The sequence below is a fragment of the Triturus cristatus genome, chromosome 4_1, assembly GCF_964204655.1.
Source record: "Triturus cristatus chromosome 4_1, aTriCri1.1, whole genome shotgun sequence".
NCBI classification, from domain to species: domain Eukaryota; kingdom Metazoa; phylum Chordata; class Amphibia; order Caudata; family Salamandridae; genus Triturus; species Triturus cristatus.
The window spans coordinates 109,043,790-109,061,656 of record NC_140585.1 but is presented as its reverse complement, the minus strand read 5'-3'; the positions used below and the strand labels follow the sequence as shown (position 1 = coordinate 109,061,656).

Sequence of the window (17,867 nt, the reverse complement as noted above, 5' to 3'; positions counted from 1 at the left end):
TGAAATGGGGCTATCTCATTTTTGATGATTATAGATCAAAAGAATCCTACTTGTTGAAGACATCAAAGTGATGATTCATCTTGACAACCATAATGCTTTGATGATAGAAATCTGTCACATCTCTCTTGATCATTGGTAAGGGTTCTTCTTCTAAACCAGAGACTCTTTACAGTAGCTTTTAGAAAAACGGAATATTTTGTTTATCTCAATCACCTTCAATCTACAGATTTTTCCGTTCTCTTTCCTTTTGAAAATGCATCCAAAATGCACGTTCTTGATGCTGGGTGCTTAGTAATGACTCCCATAACTTTCTGTCATTTCTTTCATGGTTCCGCGCAGCCATCCATTTGCCACCAATGCTGCCCAAGGTCTTTGTATCAAAGTTCCTTTCCTTTCTGTAAAATTGAAATTTTGAGCACCCCTGCTTATCCCCAAGCCAAGACAGAACATGAACTTTGGTCTGAAATCCTCCTTTGGGGTGATAAGACGTACCTTACAGTGTGCTCTAAGAACTGGTGACTTTGAGAGGGAGCTGCAGGTAATGTTAATGATTTTCATCGATCTGATCCTGATCCCCACCCCCACAACCTTTCTTGAGCGAGAGATAATTACAGCGCTGAAAGATACTTCAGCCACTCCTTCGATAGCTCAGTTGGTAGAGCGGAGGACTGTAGCATAAAGTCAGACATCCTTAGGTCGCTGGTTCAAATCAGGCTCGAAGGATTTTGTGCTTCGATTTCCATATCTTTCACTTTTATTCAAACAATACCTTCCATTGATTATGATCGAGACTTTGCAGTCCCTGGGTTTCAGGGATTCCTTGCATCCATCAAACAGCTCAAGTGCAAAAGTGGGGATGTAGCTCAGTGGTAGAGCGCATGTTTCGCATGTATGAGGTCCCGGGTTCAATCCCCGGCATCTCCAGGAGCCTCTGTTCCTTATCTTGGCTTTTTTCCAGAAGGCTAGCCTGCCATCATGCAGAAAGAAGAAGTTTGTCATGCAGTTGGGGTGAGAGCCCCACTTAAATAGTCAGACATTTGCTTTGGAAAAATCTTTGAACTAGGCATAGTTTGCGCATTTCAAGAAAATCGGAGAATTTTGCATTCCAAAAGAAGGAAATAAATGCCCTCTCTGAGGATCGAACTCAGGACCTTCAGATTATGAGACTGACGCGCTGCCTACTGCGCTAAGAAGGCTGTATATAGGCATCTGTACATAAGACCATGAAGATCATCCAGGTACAAGGCTGAAGGATTTTCCTGACTGACATTGTATACTGCAGAGTCGAATGGGGTGATGTGGCCGTCGGTTCAATGCAGGGTTTCCAATCATACAGTCAAATCTTGCAGAAGTGGGGATGTAGCTCAGTGGTAGAGCGCATGCTTTGCATGTATGAGGCCCCGGGTTCAATCCCCGGCATCTCCAGACTTTTGCCATGCTTACCTTGGATTTTGGGCAGAAAGCTAGGCTGGCATCATGATGAAGGAAGAGATATGTCCTCCAACCGGGAAGAGGACCCGCTTAATCTGTCAGACGTTTGCCTTGAAAAATCCCATGAAATGGGGCTATCTCATTTTTGATGATTATAGATCAAAAGAATCCTACTTGTTGAAGACATCAAAGTGATGATTCATCTTGACAACCATAATGCTTTGATGATAGAAATCTGTCGCATCTCTCTTGATCATTGGTAAGGGTTCTTCTTCTAAACCAAAGACTCTTTACAGTAGCTTTTAGAAAAACGGAATATTTTGTTTATCTCAATCACCTTCAATCTACAGATTTTTCCGTTCTCTTTCCTTTTGAAAATGCATCCAAAATGCACGTTCTTGATGCTGGGTGCTTAGTAATGACTCCCATAACTTTCTGTCATTTCTTTCATGGTTCCGCGCAGCCATCCATTTGCCACCAATGCTGCCCAAGGTCTTTGTATCAAAGTTCCTTTCCTTTCTGTAAAATTGAAATTTGGATCACCCCTGCTTATCCCCAAGCCAAGACAGAACATGAACTTTGGTCTGAAATCCTCCTTTGGGGTGATAAGACGTACCTTACAGTGTGCTCTAAGAACTGGTGACTTTGAGAGGGAGCTGCAGGTAATGTTCATGATTTTCATCGATCTGCTCCTGATCCCCACCCCCACAACCTTTCTTGAGCGAGAGATAATTACAGCGCTGAAAGATACTTCAGCCCCTCCTTCGATAGCTCAGTTGGTAGAGCGGAGGACTGTAGCATAAAGTCAGACATCCTTAGGTCGCTGGTTCAAATCCGGCTCGAAGGATTTTGTGCTTCGATTTCCATATCTTTCACTTTTATTCAAACAATACCTTCCATTGATTATGATCGAGACTTTGCAGTCCCTGGGTTTCAGGGATTCCTTGCATCCATCAAACAGCTCGAGTGCAAAAGTGGGGATGTAGCTCAGTGGTAGAGCGCATGCTTCGCATGTATGAGGTCCCAGGTTCAATCCCCGGCATCTCCAGGAGCCTCTGTTCCTTATCTTGGCTTTTTTCCAGAAGGCTAGCCTGCCATCATGCAGAAAGAAGAAGTTTGTCATGCAGTTGGGGTGAGAGCCCCACTTAAATAGGCAGACATTTGCTTTGGAAAAATCTTTGAACTAGGCATAGTTTGCGCATTTCATGAAAATCGGAGAATTTTGCATTCCAAAAGAAGGAAATAAATGCCCTCTCTGAGGATCGAACTCAGGACCTTCAGATTATGAGACTGACGCGCTGCCTACTGCGCTAAGAAGGCTGTATATAGGCATCTGTACATAAGACCATGAAGATCATCCAGGTACAAGGCTGAAGGATTTTCCTGACTGACATTGTATACTGCAGAGTCGAATGGGGTGATGTGGCCGTCGGTTCAATGCAGGGTTTCCAATCATACAGTCAAATCTTGCAGAAGTGGGGATGTAGCTCAGTGGTAGAGCGCATGCTTTGCATGTATGAGGCCCCGGGTTCAATCCCCGGCATCTCCAGACTTTTGCCATGCTTACCTTGGATTTTGGGCAGAAAGCTAGGCTGGCATCATGATGAAGGAAGAGATATGTCCTCCAACCGGGATGAGGACCCCGCTTAATCTGTCAGACGTTTGCCTTGAAAAATCCCATGAAATGGGGCTATCTCATTTTTGATGATTATAGATCAAAAGAATCCTACTTGTTGAAGACATCAAAGTGATGATTCATCTTGACAACCATAATGCTTTGATGATAGAAATCTGTCACATCTCTCTTGATCATTGGTAAGGGTTCTTCTTCTAAACCAGAGACTCTTTACAGTAGCTTTTAGAAAAACGGAATATTTTGTTTATCTCAATCACCTTCAATCTACAGATTTTTCCGTTCTCTTTCCTTTTGAAAATGCATCCAAAATGCACGTTCTTGATGCTGGGTGCTTAGTAATGACTCCCATAACTTTCTGTCATTTCTTTCATGGTTCCGCGCAGCCATCCATTTGCCACCAATGCTGCCCAAGGTCTTTGTATCAAAGTTCCTTTCCTTTCTGTAAAATTGAAATTTTGAGCACCCCTGCTTATCCCCAAGCCAAGACAGAACATGAACTTTGGTCTGAAATCCTCCTTTGGGGTGATAAGACGTACCTTACAGTGTGCTCTAAGAACTGGTGACTTTGAGAGGGAGCTGCAGGTAATGTTAATGATTTTCATCGATCTGATCCTGATCCCCACCCCCACAACCTTTCTTGAGCGAGAGATAATTACAGCGCTGAAAGATACTTCAGCCACTCCTTCGATAGCTCAGTTGGTAGAGCGGAGGACTGTAGCATAAAGTCAGACATCCTTAGGTCGCTGGTTCAAATCAGGCTCGAAGGATTTTGTGCTTCGATTTCCATATCTTTCACTTTTATTCAAACAATACCTTCCATTGATTATGATCGAGACTTTGCAGTCCCTGGGTTTCAGGGATTCCTTGCATCCATCAAACAGCTCAAGTGCAAAAGTGGGGATGTAGCTCAGTGGTAGAGTGCATGTTTCGCATGTATGAGGTCCCGGGTTCAATCCCCGGCATCTCCAGGAGCCTCTGTTCCTTATCTTGGCTTTTTTCCAGAAGGCTAGCCTGCCATCATGCAGAAAGAAGAAGTTTGTCATGCAGTTGGGGTGAGAGCCCCACTTAAATAGTCAGACATTTGCTTTGGAAAAATCTTTGAACTAGGCATAGTTTGCGCATTTCAAGAAAATCGGAGAATTTTGCATTCCAAAAGAAGGAAATAAATGCCCTCTCTGAGGATCGAACTCAGGACCTTCAGATTATGAGACTGACGCGCTGCCTACTGCGCTAAGAAGGCTGTATATAGGCATCTGTACATAAGACCATGAAGATCATCCAGGTACAAGGCTGAAGGATTTTCCTGACTGACATTGTATACTGCAGAGTCGAATGGGGTGATGTGGCCGTCGGTTCAATGCAGGGTTTCCAATCATACAGTCAAATCTTGCAGAAGTGGGGATGTAGCTCAGTGGTAGAGCGCATGCTTTGCATGTATGAGGCCCCGGGTTCAATCCCCGGCATCTCCAGACTTTTGCCATGCTTACCTTGGATTTTGGGCAGAAAGCTAGGCTGGCATCATGATGAAGGAAGAGATATGTCCTCCAACCGGGAAGAGGACCCGCTTAATCTGTCAGACGTTTGCCTTGAAAAATCCCATGAAATGGGGCTATCTCATTTTTGATGATTATAGATCAAAAGAATCCTACTTGTTGAAGACATCAAAGTGATGATTCATCTTGACAACCATAATGCTTTGATGATAGAAATCTGTCGCATCTCTCTTGATCATTGGTAAGGGTTCTTCTTCTAAACCAAAGACTCTTTACAGTAGCTTTTAGAAAAACGGAATATTTTGTTTATCTCAATCACCTTCAATCTACAGATTTTTCCGTTCTCTTTCCTTTTGAAAATGCATCCAAAATGCACGTTCTTGATGCTGGGTGCTTAGTAATGACTCCCATAACTTTCTGTCATTTCTTTCATGGTTCCGCGCAGCCATCCATTTGCCACCAATGCTGCCCAAGGTCTTTGTATCAAAGTTCCTTTCCTTTCTGTAAAATTGAAATTTGGATCACCCCTGCTTATCCCCAAGCCAAGACAGAACATGAACTTTGGTCTGAAATCCTCCTTTGGGGTGATAAGACGTACCTTACAGTGTGCTCTAAGAACTGGTGACTTTGAGAGGGAGCTGCAGGTAATGTTAATGATTTTCATCGATCTGCTCCTGATCCCCACCCCCACAACCTTTCTTGAGCGAGAGATAATTACAGCGCTGAAAGATACTTCAGCCACTCCTTCGATAGCTCAGTTGGTAGAGCGGAGGACTGTAGCATAAAGTCAGACATCCTTAGGTCGCTGGTTCAAATCTGGCTCGAAGGATTTTGTGCTTCGATTTCCATATCTTTCACTTTTATTCAAACAATACCTTCCATTGATTATGATCGAGACTTTGCAGTCCCTGGGTTTCAGGGACTCCTTGCATCCATCAAACAGCTCGAGTGCAAAAGTGGGGATGTAGCTCAGTGGTAGAGCGCATGCTTCGCATGTATGAGGTCCCGGGTTCAATCCCTGGCATCTCCAGGAGCCTCTGTTCCTTATCTTGGCTTTTTTCCAGAAGGCTAGCCTGCCATCATGCAGAAAGAAGAAGTTTGTCATGCAGTTGGGGTGAGAGCCCCACTTAAATAGTCAGACATTTGCTTTGGAAAAATCTTTGAACTAGGCATAGTTTGCGCATTTCAAGAAAATCGGAGAATTTTGCATTCCAAAAGAAGGAAATAAATGCCCTCTCTGAGGATCGAACTCAGGACCTTCAGATTATGAGACTGACGCGCTGCCTACTGCGCTAAGAAGGCTGTATATAGGCATCTGTACATAAGACCATGAAGATCATCCAGGTACAAGGCTGAAGTTTTTTCCTGACTGACATTGTATACTGCAGAGTCAAATGGGGTGATGTGGCCGTCGGTTCAATGCAGGGTTTCCAATCATACAGTCAAATTTTACAGAAGTGGGGATGTAGCTCAGTGGTAGAGCGCATGCTTTGCATGTATCAGGCCCTGGGTTCAATCCCCGGCATCTCCAGACTTTTGCCATGCTTACCTTGGATTTTGGGCAGAAAGCTAGGCTGGCATCATGATGAAGGAAGAGATATGTCCTCCAACAGGGATGAGGACCCCGCTTAATCTGTCAGACGTTTGCCTTGAAAAATCCCATGAAATGGGGCTATCTCATTTTTGATGATTATAGATCAAAAGAATCCTACTTGTTGAAGACATCAAAGTGATGATTCATCTTGACAACCATAATGCTTTGATGATAGAAATCTGTCGCATCTCTCTTGATCATTGGTAAGGGTTCTTCTTCTAAACCAAAGACTCTTTACAGTAGCTTTTAGAAAAACGGAATATTTTGTTTATCTCAATCACCTTCAATCTACAGATTTTTCCGTTCTCTTTCCTTTTGAAAATGCATCCAAAATGCACGTTCTTGATGCTGGGTGCTTAGTAATGACTCCCATAACTTTCTGTCATTTCTTTCATGGTTCCGCGCAGCCATCCATTTGCCACCAATGCTGCCCAAGGTCTTTGTATCAAAGTTCCTTTCCTTTCTGTAAAATTGAAATTTGGAGCACCCCTGCTTATCCCCAAGCCAAGACAGAACATGAACTTTGGTCTGAAATCCTCCTTTGGGGTGATAAGACGTACCTTACAGTGTGCTCTAAGAACTGGTGACTTTGAGAGGGAGCTGCAGGTAATGTTAATGATTTTCATCGATCTGCTCCTGATCCCCACCCCCACAACCTTTCTTGAGCGAGAGATAATTACAGCGCTGAAAGATACTTCAGCCACTCCTTCGATAGCTCAGTTGGTAGAGCGGAGGACTGTAGCATAAAGTCAGACATCCTTAGGTCGCTGGTTCAAATCCGGCTCGAAGGATTTTGTGCTTCGATTTCCATATCTTTCACTTTTATTCAAACAATACCTTCCATTGATTATGATCGAGACTTTGCAGTCCCTGGGTTTCAGGGATTCCTTGCATCCATCAAACAGCTCGAGTGCAAAAGTGGGGATGTAGCTCAGTGGTAGAGCGCATGCTTCGCATGTATGAGGTCCCAGGTTCAATCCCCGGCATCTCCAGGAGCCTCTGTTCCTTATCTTGGCTTTTTTCCAGAAGGCTAGCCTGCCATCATGCAGAAAGAAGAAGTTTGTCATGCAGTTGGGGTGAGAGCCCCACTTAAATAGTCAGACATTTGCTTTGGAAAAATCTTTGAACTAGGCATAGTTTGCGCATTTCATGAAAATCGGAGAATTTTGCATTCCAAAAGAAGGAAATAAATGCCCTCTCTGAGGATCGAACTCAGGACCTTCAGATTATGAGACTGACGCGCTGCCTACTGCGCTAAGAAGGCTGTATATAGGCATCTGTACATAAGACCATGAAGATCATCCAGGTACAAGGCTGAAGGATTTTCCTGACTGACATTGTATACTGCAGAGTCGAATGGGGTGATGTGGCCGTCGGTTCAATGCAGGGTTTCCAATCATACAGTCAAATCTTGCAGAAGTGGGGATGTAGCTCAGTGGTAGAGCGCATGCTTTGCATGTATGAGGCCCCGGGTTCAATCCCCGGCATCTCCAGACTTTTGCCATGCTTACCTTGGATTTTGGGCAGAAAGCTAGGCTGGCATCATGATGAAGGAAGAGATATGTCCTCCAACCGGGATGAGGACCCCGCTTAATCTGTCAGACGTTTGCCTTGAAAAATCCCATGAAATGGGGCTATCTCATTTTTGATGATTATAGATCAAAAGAATCCTACTTGTTGAAGACATCAAAGTGATGATTCATCTTGACAACCATAATGCTTTGATGATAGAAATCTGTCGCATCTCTCTTGATCATTGGTAAGGGTTCTTCTTCTAAACCAGAGACTCTTTACAGTAGCTTTTAGAAAAATGGAATATTTTGTTTATCTCAATCACCTTCAATCTACAGATTTTTCCGTTCTCTTTCCTTTTCAAAATGCATCCAAAATGCACGTTCTTGATGATGGGTGCGTAGTAATGACTCCCATAACTTTCTGTCATTTCTTTCATGGTTCCGCGCAGCCATCCATTTGCCACCAATGCTGCCCAAGGTCTTTGTATCAAAGTTCCTTTCCTTTCTGTAAAATTGAAATTTGGAGCACCCCTGCTTATCCCCAAGCCAAGACAGAACATGAACTTTGGTCTGAAATCCTCCTTTGGGGTGATAAGACGTACCTTACAGTGTGCTCTAAGAACTGGTGACTTTGAGAGGGAGCTGCAGGTAATGTTCATGATTTTCATCGATCTGCTCCTGATCCCCACCCCCACAACCTTTCTTGAGCGAGAGATAATTACAGCGCTGAAAGATACTTCAGCCCCTCCTTCGATAGCTCAGTTGGTAGAGCGGAGGACTGTAGCATAAAGTCAGACATCCTTAGGTCGCTGGTTCAAATCCGGCTCGAAGGATTTTGTGCTTCGATTTCCATATCTTTCACTTTTATTCAAACAATACCTTCCATTGATTATGATCGAGACTTTGCAGTCCCTGGGTTTCAGGGATTCCTTGCATCCATCAAACAGCTCGAGTGCAAAAGTGGGGATGTAGCTCAGTGGTAGAGCGCATGCTTCGCATGTATGAGGTCCCAGGTTCAATCCCCGGCATCTCCAGGAGCCTCTGTTCCTTATCTTGGCTTTTTTCCAGAAGGCTAGCCTGCCATCATGCAGAAAGAAGAAGTTTGTCATGCAGTTGGGGTGAGAGCCCCACTTAAATAGGCAGACATTTGCTTTGGAAAAATCTTTGAACTAGGCATAGTTTGCGCATTTCATGAAAATCGGAGAATTTTGCATTCCAAAAGAAGGAAATAAATGCCCTCTCTGAGGATCGAACTCAGGACCTTCAGATTATGAGACTGACGCGCTGCCTACTGCGCTAAGAAGGCTGTATATAGGCATCTGTACATAAGACCATGAAGATCATCCAGGTACAAGGCTGAAGGATTTTCCTGACTGACATTGTATACTGCAGAGTCGAATGGGGTGATGTGGCCGTCGGTTCAATGCAGGGTTTCCAATCATACAGTCAAATCTTGCAGAAGTGGGGATGTAGCTCAGTGGTAGAGCGCATGCTTTGCATGTATGAGGCCCCGGGTTCAATCCCCGGCATCTCCAGACTTTTGCCATGCTTACCTTGGATTTTGGGCAGAAAGCTAGGCTGGCATCATGATGAAGGAAGAGATATGTCCTCCAACCGGGATGAGGACCCCGCTTAATCTGTCAGACGTTTGCCTTGAAAAATCCCATGAAATGGGGCTATCTCATTTTTGATGATTATAGATCAAAAGAATCCTACTTGTTGAAGACATCAAAGTGATGATTCATCTTGACAACCATAATGCTTTGATGATAGAAATCTGTCACATCTCTCTTGATCATTGGTAAGGGTTCTTCTTCTAAACCAGAGACTCTTTACAGTAGCTTTTAGAAAAACGGAATATTTTGTTTATCTCAATCACCTTCAATCTACAGATTTTTCCGTTCTCTTTCCTTTTGAAAATGCATCCAAAATGCACGTTCTTGATGCTGGGTGCTTAGTAATGACTCCCATAACTTTCTGTCATTTCTTTCATGGTTCCGCGCAGCCATCCATTTGCCACCAATGCTGCCCAAGGTCTTTGTATCAAAGTTCCTTTCCTTTCTGTAAAATTGAAATTTTGAGCACCCCTGCTTATCCCCAAGCCAAGACAGAACATGAACTTTGGTCTGAAATCCTCCTTTGGGGTGATAAGACGTACCTTACAGTGTGCTCTAAGAACTGGTGACTTTGAGAGGGAGCTGCAGGTAATGTTAATGATTTTCATCGATCTGATCCTGATCCCCACCCCCACAACCTTTCTTGAGCGAGAGATAATTACAGCGCTGAAAGATACTTCAGCCACTCCTTCGATAGCTCAGTTGGTAGAGCGGAGGACTGTAGCATAAAGTCAGACATCCTTAGGTCGCTGGTTCAAATCAGGCTCGAAGGATTTTGTGCTTCGATTTCCATATCTTTCACTTTTATTCAAACAATACCTTCCATTGATTATGATCGAGACTTTGCAGTCCCTGGGTTTCAGGGATTCCTTGCATCCATCAAACAGCTCAAGTGCAAAAGTGGGGATGTAGCTCAGTGGTAGAGTGCATGTTTCGCATGTATGAGGTCCCGGGTTCAATCCCCGGCATCTCCAGGAGCCTCTGTTCCTTATCTTGGCTTTTTTCCAGAAGGCTAGCCTGCCATCATGCAGAAAGAAGAAGTTTGTCATGCAGTTGGGGTGAGAGCCCCACTTAAATAGTCAGACATTTGCTTTGGAAAAATCTTTGAACTAGGCATAGTTTGCGCATTTCAAGAAAATCGGAGAATTTTGCATTCCAAAAGAAGGAAATAAATGCCCTCTCTGAGGATCGAACTCAGGACCTTCAGATTATGAGACTGACGCGCTGCCTACTGCGCTAAGAAGGCTGTATATAGGCATCTGTACATAAGACCATGAAGATCATCCAGGTACAAGGCTGAAGTTTTTTCCTGACTGACATTGTATACTGCAGAGTCAAATGGGGTGATGTGGCCGTCGGTTCAATGCAGGGTTTCCAATCATACAGTCAAATTTTACAGAAGTGGGGATGTAGCTCAGTGGTAGAGCGCATGCTTTGCATGTATCAGGCCCTGGGTTCAATCCCCGGCATCTCCAGACTTTTGCCATGCTTACCTTGGATTTTGGGCAGAAAGCTAGGCTGGCATCATGATGAAGGAAGAGATATGTCCTCCAACAGGGATGAGGACCCCGCTTAATCTGTCAGACGTTTGCCTTGAAAAATCCCATGAAATGGGGCTATCTCATTTTTGATGATTATAGATCAAAAGAATCCTACTTGTTGAAGACATCAAAGTGATGATTCATCTTGACAACCATAATGCTTTGATGATAGAAATCTGTTGCATCTCTCTTGATCATTGGTAAGGGTTCTTCTTCTAAACCAAAGACTCTTTACAGTAGCTTTTAGAAAAACGGAATATTTTGTTTATCTCAATCACCTTCAATCTACAGATTTTTCCGTTCTCTTTCCTTTTGAAAATGCATCCAAAATGCACGTTCTTGATGCTGGGTGCTTAGTAATGACTCCCATAACTTTCTGTCATTTCTTTCATGGTTCCGCGCAGCCATCCATTTGCCACCAATGCTGCCCAAGGTCTTTGTATCAAAGTTCCTTTCCTTTCTGTAAAATTGAAATTTGGAGCACCCCTGCTTATCCCCAAGCCAAGACAGAACATGAACTTTGGTCTGAAATCCTCCTTTGGGGTGATAAGACGTACCTTACAGTGTGCTCTAAGAACTGGTGACTTTGAGAGGGAGCTGCAGGTAATGTTAATGATTTTCATCGATCTGCTCCTGATCCCCACCCCCACAACCTTTCTTGAGCGAGAGATAATTACAGCGCTGAAAGATACTTCAGCCACTCCTTCGATAGCTCAGTTGGTAGAGCGGAGGACTGTAGCATAAAGTCAGACATCCTTAGGTCGCTGGTTCAAATCTGGCTCGAAGGATTTTGTGCTTCGATTTCCATATCTTTCACTTTTATTCAAACAATACCTTCCATTGATTATGATCGAGACTTTGCAGTCCCTGGGTTTCAGGGACTCCTTGCATCCATCAAACAGCTCGAGTGCAAAAGTGGGGATGTAGCTCAGTGGTAGAGCGCATGCTTCGCATGTATGAGGTCCCGGGTTCAATCCCTGGCATCTCCAGGAGCCTCTGTTCCTTATCTTGGCTTTTTTCCAGAAGGCTAGCCTGCCATCATGCAGAAAGAAGAAGTTTGTCATGCAGTTGGGGTGAGAGCCCCACTTAAATAGTCAGACATTTGCTTTGGAAAAATCTTTGAACTAGGCATAGTTTGCGCATTTCAAGAAAATCGGAGAATTTTGCATTCCAAAAGAAGGAAATAAATGCCCTCTCTGAGGATCGAACTCAGGACCTTCAGATTATGAGACTGACGCGCTGCCTACTGCGCTAAGAAGGCTGTATATAGGCATCTGTACATAAGACCATGAAGATCATCCAGGTACAAGGCTGAAGGATTTTCCTGACTGACATTGTATACTGCAGAGTCAAATGGGGTGATGTGGCCGTCGGTTCAATGCAGGGTTTCCAATCATACAGTCAAATTTTACAGAAGTGGGGATGTAGCTCAGTGGTAGAGCGCATGCTTTGCATGTATCAGGCCCCGGGTTCAATCCCCGGCATCTCCAGACTTTTGCCATGCTTACCTTGGATTTTGGCCAGAAAGCTAGGCTGGCATCATGATGAAGGAAGAGATATGTCCTCCAACAGGGATGAGGACCCCGCTTAATCTGTCAGACGTTTGCCTTGAAAAATCCCATGAAATGGGGCTATCTCATTTTTGATGATTATAGATCAAAAGAATCCTACTTGTTGAAGACATCAAAGTGATGATTCATCTTGACAACCATAATGCTTTGATGATAGAAATCTGTCGCATCTCTCTTGATCATTGGTAAGGGTTCTTCTTCTAAACCAAAGACTCTTTACAGTAGCTTTTAGAAAAACGGAATATTTTGTTTATCTCAATCACCTTCAATCTACAGATTTTTCCGTTCTCTTTCCTTTTGAAAATGCATCCAAAATGCACGTTCTTGATGCTGGGTGCTTAGTAATGACTCCCATAACTTTCTGTCATTTCTTTCATGGTTCCGCGCAGCCATCCATTTGCCACCAATGCTGCCCAAGGTCTTTGTATCAAAGTTCCTTTCCTTTCTGTAAAATTGAAATTTGGAGCACCCCTGCTTATCCCCAAGCCAAGACAGAACATGAACTTTGGTCTGAAATCCTCCTTTGGGGTGATAAGACGTACCTTACAGTGTGCTCTAAGAACTGGTGACTTTGAGAGGGAGCTGCAGGTAATGTTAATGATTTTCATCGATCTGCTCCTGATCCCCACCCCCACAACCTTTCTTGAGCGAGAGATAATTACAGCGCTGAAAGATACTTCAGCCACTCCTTCGATAGCTCAGTTGGTAGAGCGGAGGACTGTAGCATAAAGTCAGACATCCTTAGGTCGCTGGTTCAAATCAGGCTCGAAGGATTTTGTGCTTCGATTTCCATATCTTTCACTTTTATTCAAACAATACCTTCCATTGATTATGATCGAGACTTTGCAGTCCCTGGGTTTCAGGGATTCCTTGCATCCATCAAACAGCTCGAGTGCAAAAGTGGGGATGTAGCTCAGTGGTAGAGCGCATGTTTTGCATGTATGAGGTCCCGGGTTCAATCCCCGGCATCTCCAGGAGCCTCTGTTCCTTATCTTGGCTTTTTTCCAGAAGGCTAGCCTGCCATCATGCAGAAAGAAGAAGTTTGTCATGCAGTTGGGGTGAGAGCCCCACTTAAATAGTCAGACATTTGCTTTGGAAAAATCTTTGAACTAGGCATAGTTTGCGCATTTCAAGAAAATCGGAGAATTTTGCATTCCAAAAGAAGGAAATAAATGCCCTCTCTGAGGATCGAACTCAGGACCTTCAGATTATGAGACTGACGCGCTGCCTACTGCGCTAAGAAGGCTGTATATAGGCATCTGTACATAAGACCATGAAGATCATCCAGGTACAAGGCTGAAGGATTTTCCTGACTGACATTGTATACTGCAGAGTCGAATGGGGTGATGTGGCCGTCGGTTCAATGCAGGGTTTCCAATCATACAGTCAAATCTTGCAGAAGTGGGGATGTAGCTCAGTGGTAGAGCGCATGCTTTGCATGTATGAGGCCCCGGGTTCAATCCCCGGCATCTCCAGACTTTTGCCATGCTTACCTTGGATTTTGGGCAGAAAGCTAGGCTGGCATCATGATGAAGGAAGAGATATGTCCTCCAACCGGGATGAGGACCCCGCTTAATCTGTCAGACGTTTGCCTTGAAAAATCCCATGAAATGGGGCTATCTCATTTTTGATGATTATAGATCAAAAGAATCCTACTTGTTGAAGACATCAAAGTGATGATTCATCTTGACAACCATAATGCTTTGATGATAGAAATCTGTCGCATCTCTCTTGATCATTGGTAAGGGTTCTTCTTCTAAACCAAAGACTCTTTACAGTAGCTTTTAGAAAAACGGAATATTTTGTTTATCTCAATCACCTTCAATCTACAGATTTTTCCGTTCTCTTTCCTTTTGAAAATGCATCCAAAATGCACGTTCTTGATGCTGGGTGCTTAGTAATGACTCCCATAACTTTCTGTCATTTCTTTCATGGTTCCGCGCAGCCATCCATTTGCCACCAATGCTGCCCAAGGTCTTTGTATCAAAGTTCCTTTCCTTTCTGTAAAATTGAAATTTGGAGCACCCCTGCTTATCCCCAAGCCAAGACAGAACATGAACTTTGGTCTGAAATCCTCCTTTGGGGTGATAAGACGTACCTTACAGTGTGCTCTAAGAACTGGTGACTTTGAGAGGGAGCTGCAGGTAATGTTCATGATTTTCATCGATCTGCTCCTGATCCCCACCCCCACAACCTTTCTTGAGCGAGAGATAATTACAGCGCTGAAAGATACTTCAGCCACTCCTTCGATAGCTCAGTTGGTAGAGCGGAGGACTGTAGCATAAAGTCAGACATCCTTAGGTCGCTGGTTCAAATCTGGCTCGAAGGATTTTGTGCTTCGATTTCCATATCTTTCACTTTTATTCAAACAATACCTTCCATTGATTATGATCGAGACTTTGCAGTCCCTGGGTTTCAGGCACTCCTTGCATCCATCAAACAGCTCGAGTGCAAAAGTGGGGATGTAGCTCAGTGGTAGAGCGCATGCTTCGCATGTATGAGGTCCCGGGTTCAATCCCCGGCATCTCCAGGAGCCTCTGTTCCTTATCTTGGCTTTTTTCCAGAAGGCTAGCCTGCCATCATGCAGAAAGAAGAAGTTTGTCATGCAGTTGGGGTGAGAGCCCCACTTAAATAGTCAGACATTTGCTTTGGAAAAATCTTTGAACTAGGCATAGTTTGCGCATTTCAAGAAAATCGGAGAATTTTGCATTCCAAAAGAAGGAAATAAATGCCCTCTCTGAGGATCGAACTCAGGACCTTCAGATTATGAGACTGACGCGCTGCCTACTGCGCTAAGAAGGCTGTATATAGGCATCTGTACATAAGACCATGAAGATCATCCAGGTACAAGGCTGAAGGATTTTCCTGACTGACATTGTATACTGCAGAGTCGAATGGGGTGATGTGGCCGTCGGTTCAATGCAGGGTTTCCAATCATACAGTCAAATCTTGCAGAAGTGGGGATGTAGCTCAGTGGTAGAGCGCATGCTTTGCATGTATGAGGCCCCGGGTTCAATCCCCGGCATCTCCAGACTTTTGCCATGCTTACCTTGGATTTTGGGCAGAAAGCTAGGCTGGCATCATGATGAAGGAAGAGATATGTCCTCCAACCGGGAAGAGGACCCGCTTAATCTGTCAGACGTTTGCCTTGAAAAATCCCATGAAATGGGGCTATCTCATTTTTGATGATTATAGATCAAAAGAATCCTACTTGTTGAAGACATCAAAGTGATGATTCATCTTGACAACCATAATGCTTTGATGATAGAAATCTGTCGCATCTCTCTTGATCATTGGTAAGGGTTCTTCTTCTAAACCAAAGACTCTTTACAGTAGCTTTTAGAAAAACGGAATATTTTGTTTATCTCAATCACCTTCAATCTACAGATTTTTCCGTTCTCTTTCCTTTTGAAAATGCATCCAAAATGCACGTTCTTGATGCTGGGTGCTTAGTAATGACTCCCATAACTTTCTGTCATTTCTTTCATGGTTCCGCGCAGCCATCCATTTGCCACCAATGCTGCCCAAGGTCTTTGTATCAAAGTTCCTTTCCTTTCTGTAAAATTGAAATTTGGATCACCCCTGCTTATCCCCAAGCCAAGACAGAACATGAACTTTGGTCTGAAATCCTCCTTTGGGGTGATAAGACGTACCTTACAGTGTGCTCTAAGAACTGGTGACTTTGAGAGGGAGCTGCAGGTAATGTTAATGATTTTCATCGATCTGCTCCTGATCCCCACCCCCACAACCTTTCTTGAGCGAGAGATAATTACAGCGCTGAAAGATACTTCAGCCACTCCTTCGATAGCTCAGTTGGTAGAGCGGAGGACTGTAGCATAAAGTCAGACATCCTTAGGTCGCTGGTTCAAATCTGGCTCGAAGGATTTTGTGCTTCGATTTCCATATCTTTCACTTTTATTCAAACTATACCTTCCATTGATTATGATCGAGACTTTGCAGTCCCTGGGTTTCAGGGACTCCTTGCATCCATCAAACAGCTCGAGTGCAAAAGTGGGGATGTAGCTCAGTGGTAGAGCGCATGCTTCGCATGTATGAGGTCCCGGGTTCAATCCCTGGCATCTCCAGGAGCCTCTGTTCCTTATCTTGGCTTTTTTCCAGAAGGCTAGCCTGCCATCATGCAGAAAGAAGAAGTTTGTCATGCAGTTGGGGTGAGAGCCCCACTTAAATAGTCAGACATTTGCTTTGGAAAAATCTTTGAACTAGGCATAGTTTGCGCATTTCAAGAAAATCGGAGAATTTTGCATTCCAAAAGAAGGAAATAAATGCCCTCTCTGAGGATCGAACTCAGGACCTTCAGATTATGAGACTGACGCGCTGCCTACTGCGCTAAGAAGGCTGTATATAGGCATCTGTACATAAGACCATGAAGATCATCCAGGTACAAGGCTGAAGTTTTTTCCTGACTGACATTGTATACTGCAGAGTCAAATGGGGTGATGTGGCCGTCGGTTCAATGCAGGGTTTCCAATCATACAGTCAAATTTTACAGAAGTGGGGATGTAGCTCAGTGGTAGAGCGCATGCTTTGCATGTATCAGGCCCTGGGTTCAATCCCCGGCATCTCCAGACTTTTGCCATGCTTACCTTGGATTTTGGGCAGAAAGCTAGGCTGGCATCATGATGAAGGAAGAGATATGTCCTCCAACAGGGATGAGGACCCCGCTTAATCTGTCAGACGTTTGCCTTGAAAAATCCCATGAAATGGGGCTATCTCATTTTTGATGATTATAGATCAAAAGAATCCTACTTGTTGAAGACATCAAAGTGATGATTCATCTTGACAACCATAATGCTTTGATGATAGAAATCTGTTGCATCTCTCTTGATCATTGGTAAGGGTTCTTCTTCTAAACCAAAGACTCTTTACAGTAGCTTTTAGAAAAACGGAATATTTTGTTTATCTCAATCACCTTCAATCTACAGATTTTTCCGTTCTCTTTCCTTTTGAAAATGCATCCAAAATGCACGTTCTTGATGCTGGGTGCTTAGTAATGACTCCCATAACTTTCTGTCATTTCTTTCATGGTTCCGCGCAGCCATCCATTTGCCACCAATGCTGCCCAAGGTCTTTGTATCAAAGTTCCTTTCCTTTCTGTAAAATTGAAATTTGGAGCACCCCTGCTTATCCCCAAGCCAAGACAGAACATGAACTTTGGTCTGAAATCCTCCTTTGGGGTGATAAGACGTACCTTACAGTGTGCTCTAAGAACTGGTGACTTTGAGAGGGAGCTGCAGGTAATGTTAATGATTTTCATCGATCTGCTCCTGATCCCCACCCCCACAACCTTTCTTGAGCGAGAGATAATTACAGCGCTGAAAGATACTTCAGCCACTCCTTCGATAGCTCAGTTGGTAGAGCGGAGGACTGTAGCATAAAGTCAGACATCCTTAGGTCGCTGGTTCAAATCTGGCTCGAAGGATTTTGTGCTTCGATTTCCATATCTTTCACTT

The 17,867-nt window shown here is 43.9% G+C and overlaps 14 non-coding genes across 14 annotated transcripts; 3 read left to right on the top strand and 11 right to left on the bottom strand.

The window, feature by feature from the left end:
* Window positions 1–1,123: 1,123 nt before the first annotated feature.
* TRNAM-CAU (transfer RNA methionine (anticodon CAU)) lies at window positions 1,124–1,196 on the bottom strand. Its single transcript has one exon. It is a non-coding gene; the product is annotated as a tRNA-Met (tRNA).
* A 996-nt stretch (window positions 1,197–2,192) lies between these two features.
* On the top strand, window positions 2,193–2,278 carry TRNAY-GUA (transfer RNA tyrosine (anticodon GUA)). Its single transcript is given in 2 exon segments — window positions 2,193–2,229; window positions 2,243–2,278. It is a non-coding gene; the product is annotated as a tRNA-Tyr (tRNA).
* Window positions 2,279–2,678: 400 nt separating this feature from the next.
* TRNAM-CAU (transfer RNA methionine (anticodon CAU)) lies at window positions 2,679–2,751 on the bottom strand. The gene has a single exon. It is a non-coding gene; the product is annotated as a tRNA-Met (tRNA).
* Window positions 2,752–4,234: 1,483 nt separating this feature from the next.
* Window positions 4,235–4,307, bottom strand: TRNAM-CAU (transfer RNA methionine (anticodon CAU)). Its single transcript has one exon. It is a non-coding gene; the product is annotated as a tRNA-Met (tRNA).
* Window positions 4,308–5,789: 1,482 nt separating this feature from the next.
* On the bottom strand, window positions 5,790–5,862 carry TRNAM-CAU (transfer RNA methionine (anticodon CAU)). Its single transcript has one exon. It is a non-coding gene; the product is annotated as a tRNA-Met (tRNA).
* Window positions 5,863–6,859: 997 nt separating this feature from the next.
* On the top strand, window positions 6,860–6,945 carry TRNAY-GUA (transfer RNA tyrosine (anticodon GUA)). Its single transcript is given in 2 exon segments — window positions 6,860–6,896; window positions 6,910–6,945. It is a non-coding gene; the product is annotated as a tRNA-Tyr (tRNA).
* A 400-nt stretch (window positions 6,946–7,345) lies between these two features.
* On the bottom strand, window positions 7,346–7,418 carry TRNAM-CAU (transfer RNA methionine (anticodon CAU)). The gene has a single exon. It is a non-coding gene; the product is annotated as a tRNA-Met (tRNA).
* A 997-nt stretch (window positions 7,419–8,415) lies between these two features.
* Window positions 8,416–8,501, top strand: TRNAY-GUA (transfer RNA tyrosine (anticodon GUA)). The gene is given in 2 exon segments: window positions 8,416–8,452; window positions 8,466–8,501. It is a non-coding gene; the product is annotated as a tRNA-Tyr (tRNA).
* Window positions 8,502–8,901: 400 nt separating this feature from the next.
* Window positions 8,902–8,974, bottom strand: TRNAM-CAU (transfer RNA methionine (anticodon CAU)). The gene has a single exon. It is a non-coding gene; the product is annotated as a tRNA-Met (tRNA).
* A 1,483-nt stretch (window positions 8,975–10,457) lies between these two features.
* TRNAM-CAU (transfer RNA methionine (anticodon CAU)) lies at window positions 10,458–10,530 on the bottom strand. The gene has a single exon. It is a non-coding gene; the product is annotated as a tRNA-Met (tRNA).
* A 1,483-nt stretch (window positions 10,531–12,013) lies between these two features.
* TRNAM-CAU (transfer RNA methionine (anticodon CAU)) lies at window positions 12,014–12,086 on the bottom strand. The gene has a single exon. It is a non-coding gene; the product is annotated as a tRNA-Met (tRNA).
* Window positions 12,087–13,569: 1,483 nt separating this feature from the next.
* TRNAM-CAU (transfer RNA methionine (anticodon CAU)) lies at window positions 13,570–13,642 on the bottom strand. The gene has a single exon. It is a non-coding gene; the product is annotated as a tRNA-Met (tRNA).
* A 1,483-nt stretch (window positions 13,643–15,125) lies between these two features.
* TRNAM-CAU (transfer RNA methionine (anticodon CAU)) lies at window positions 15,126–15,198 on the bottom strand. Its single transcript has one exon. It is a non-coding gene; the product is annotated as a tRNA-Met (tRNA).
* Window positions 15,199–16,680: 1,482 nt separating this feature from the next.
* Window positions 16,681–16,753, bottom strand: TRNAM-CAU (transfer RNA methionine (anticodon CAU)). The gene has a single exon. It is a non-coding gene; the product is annotated as a tRNA-Met (tRNA).
* Window positions 16,754–17,867: the final 1,114 nt, after the last annotated feature.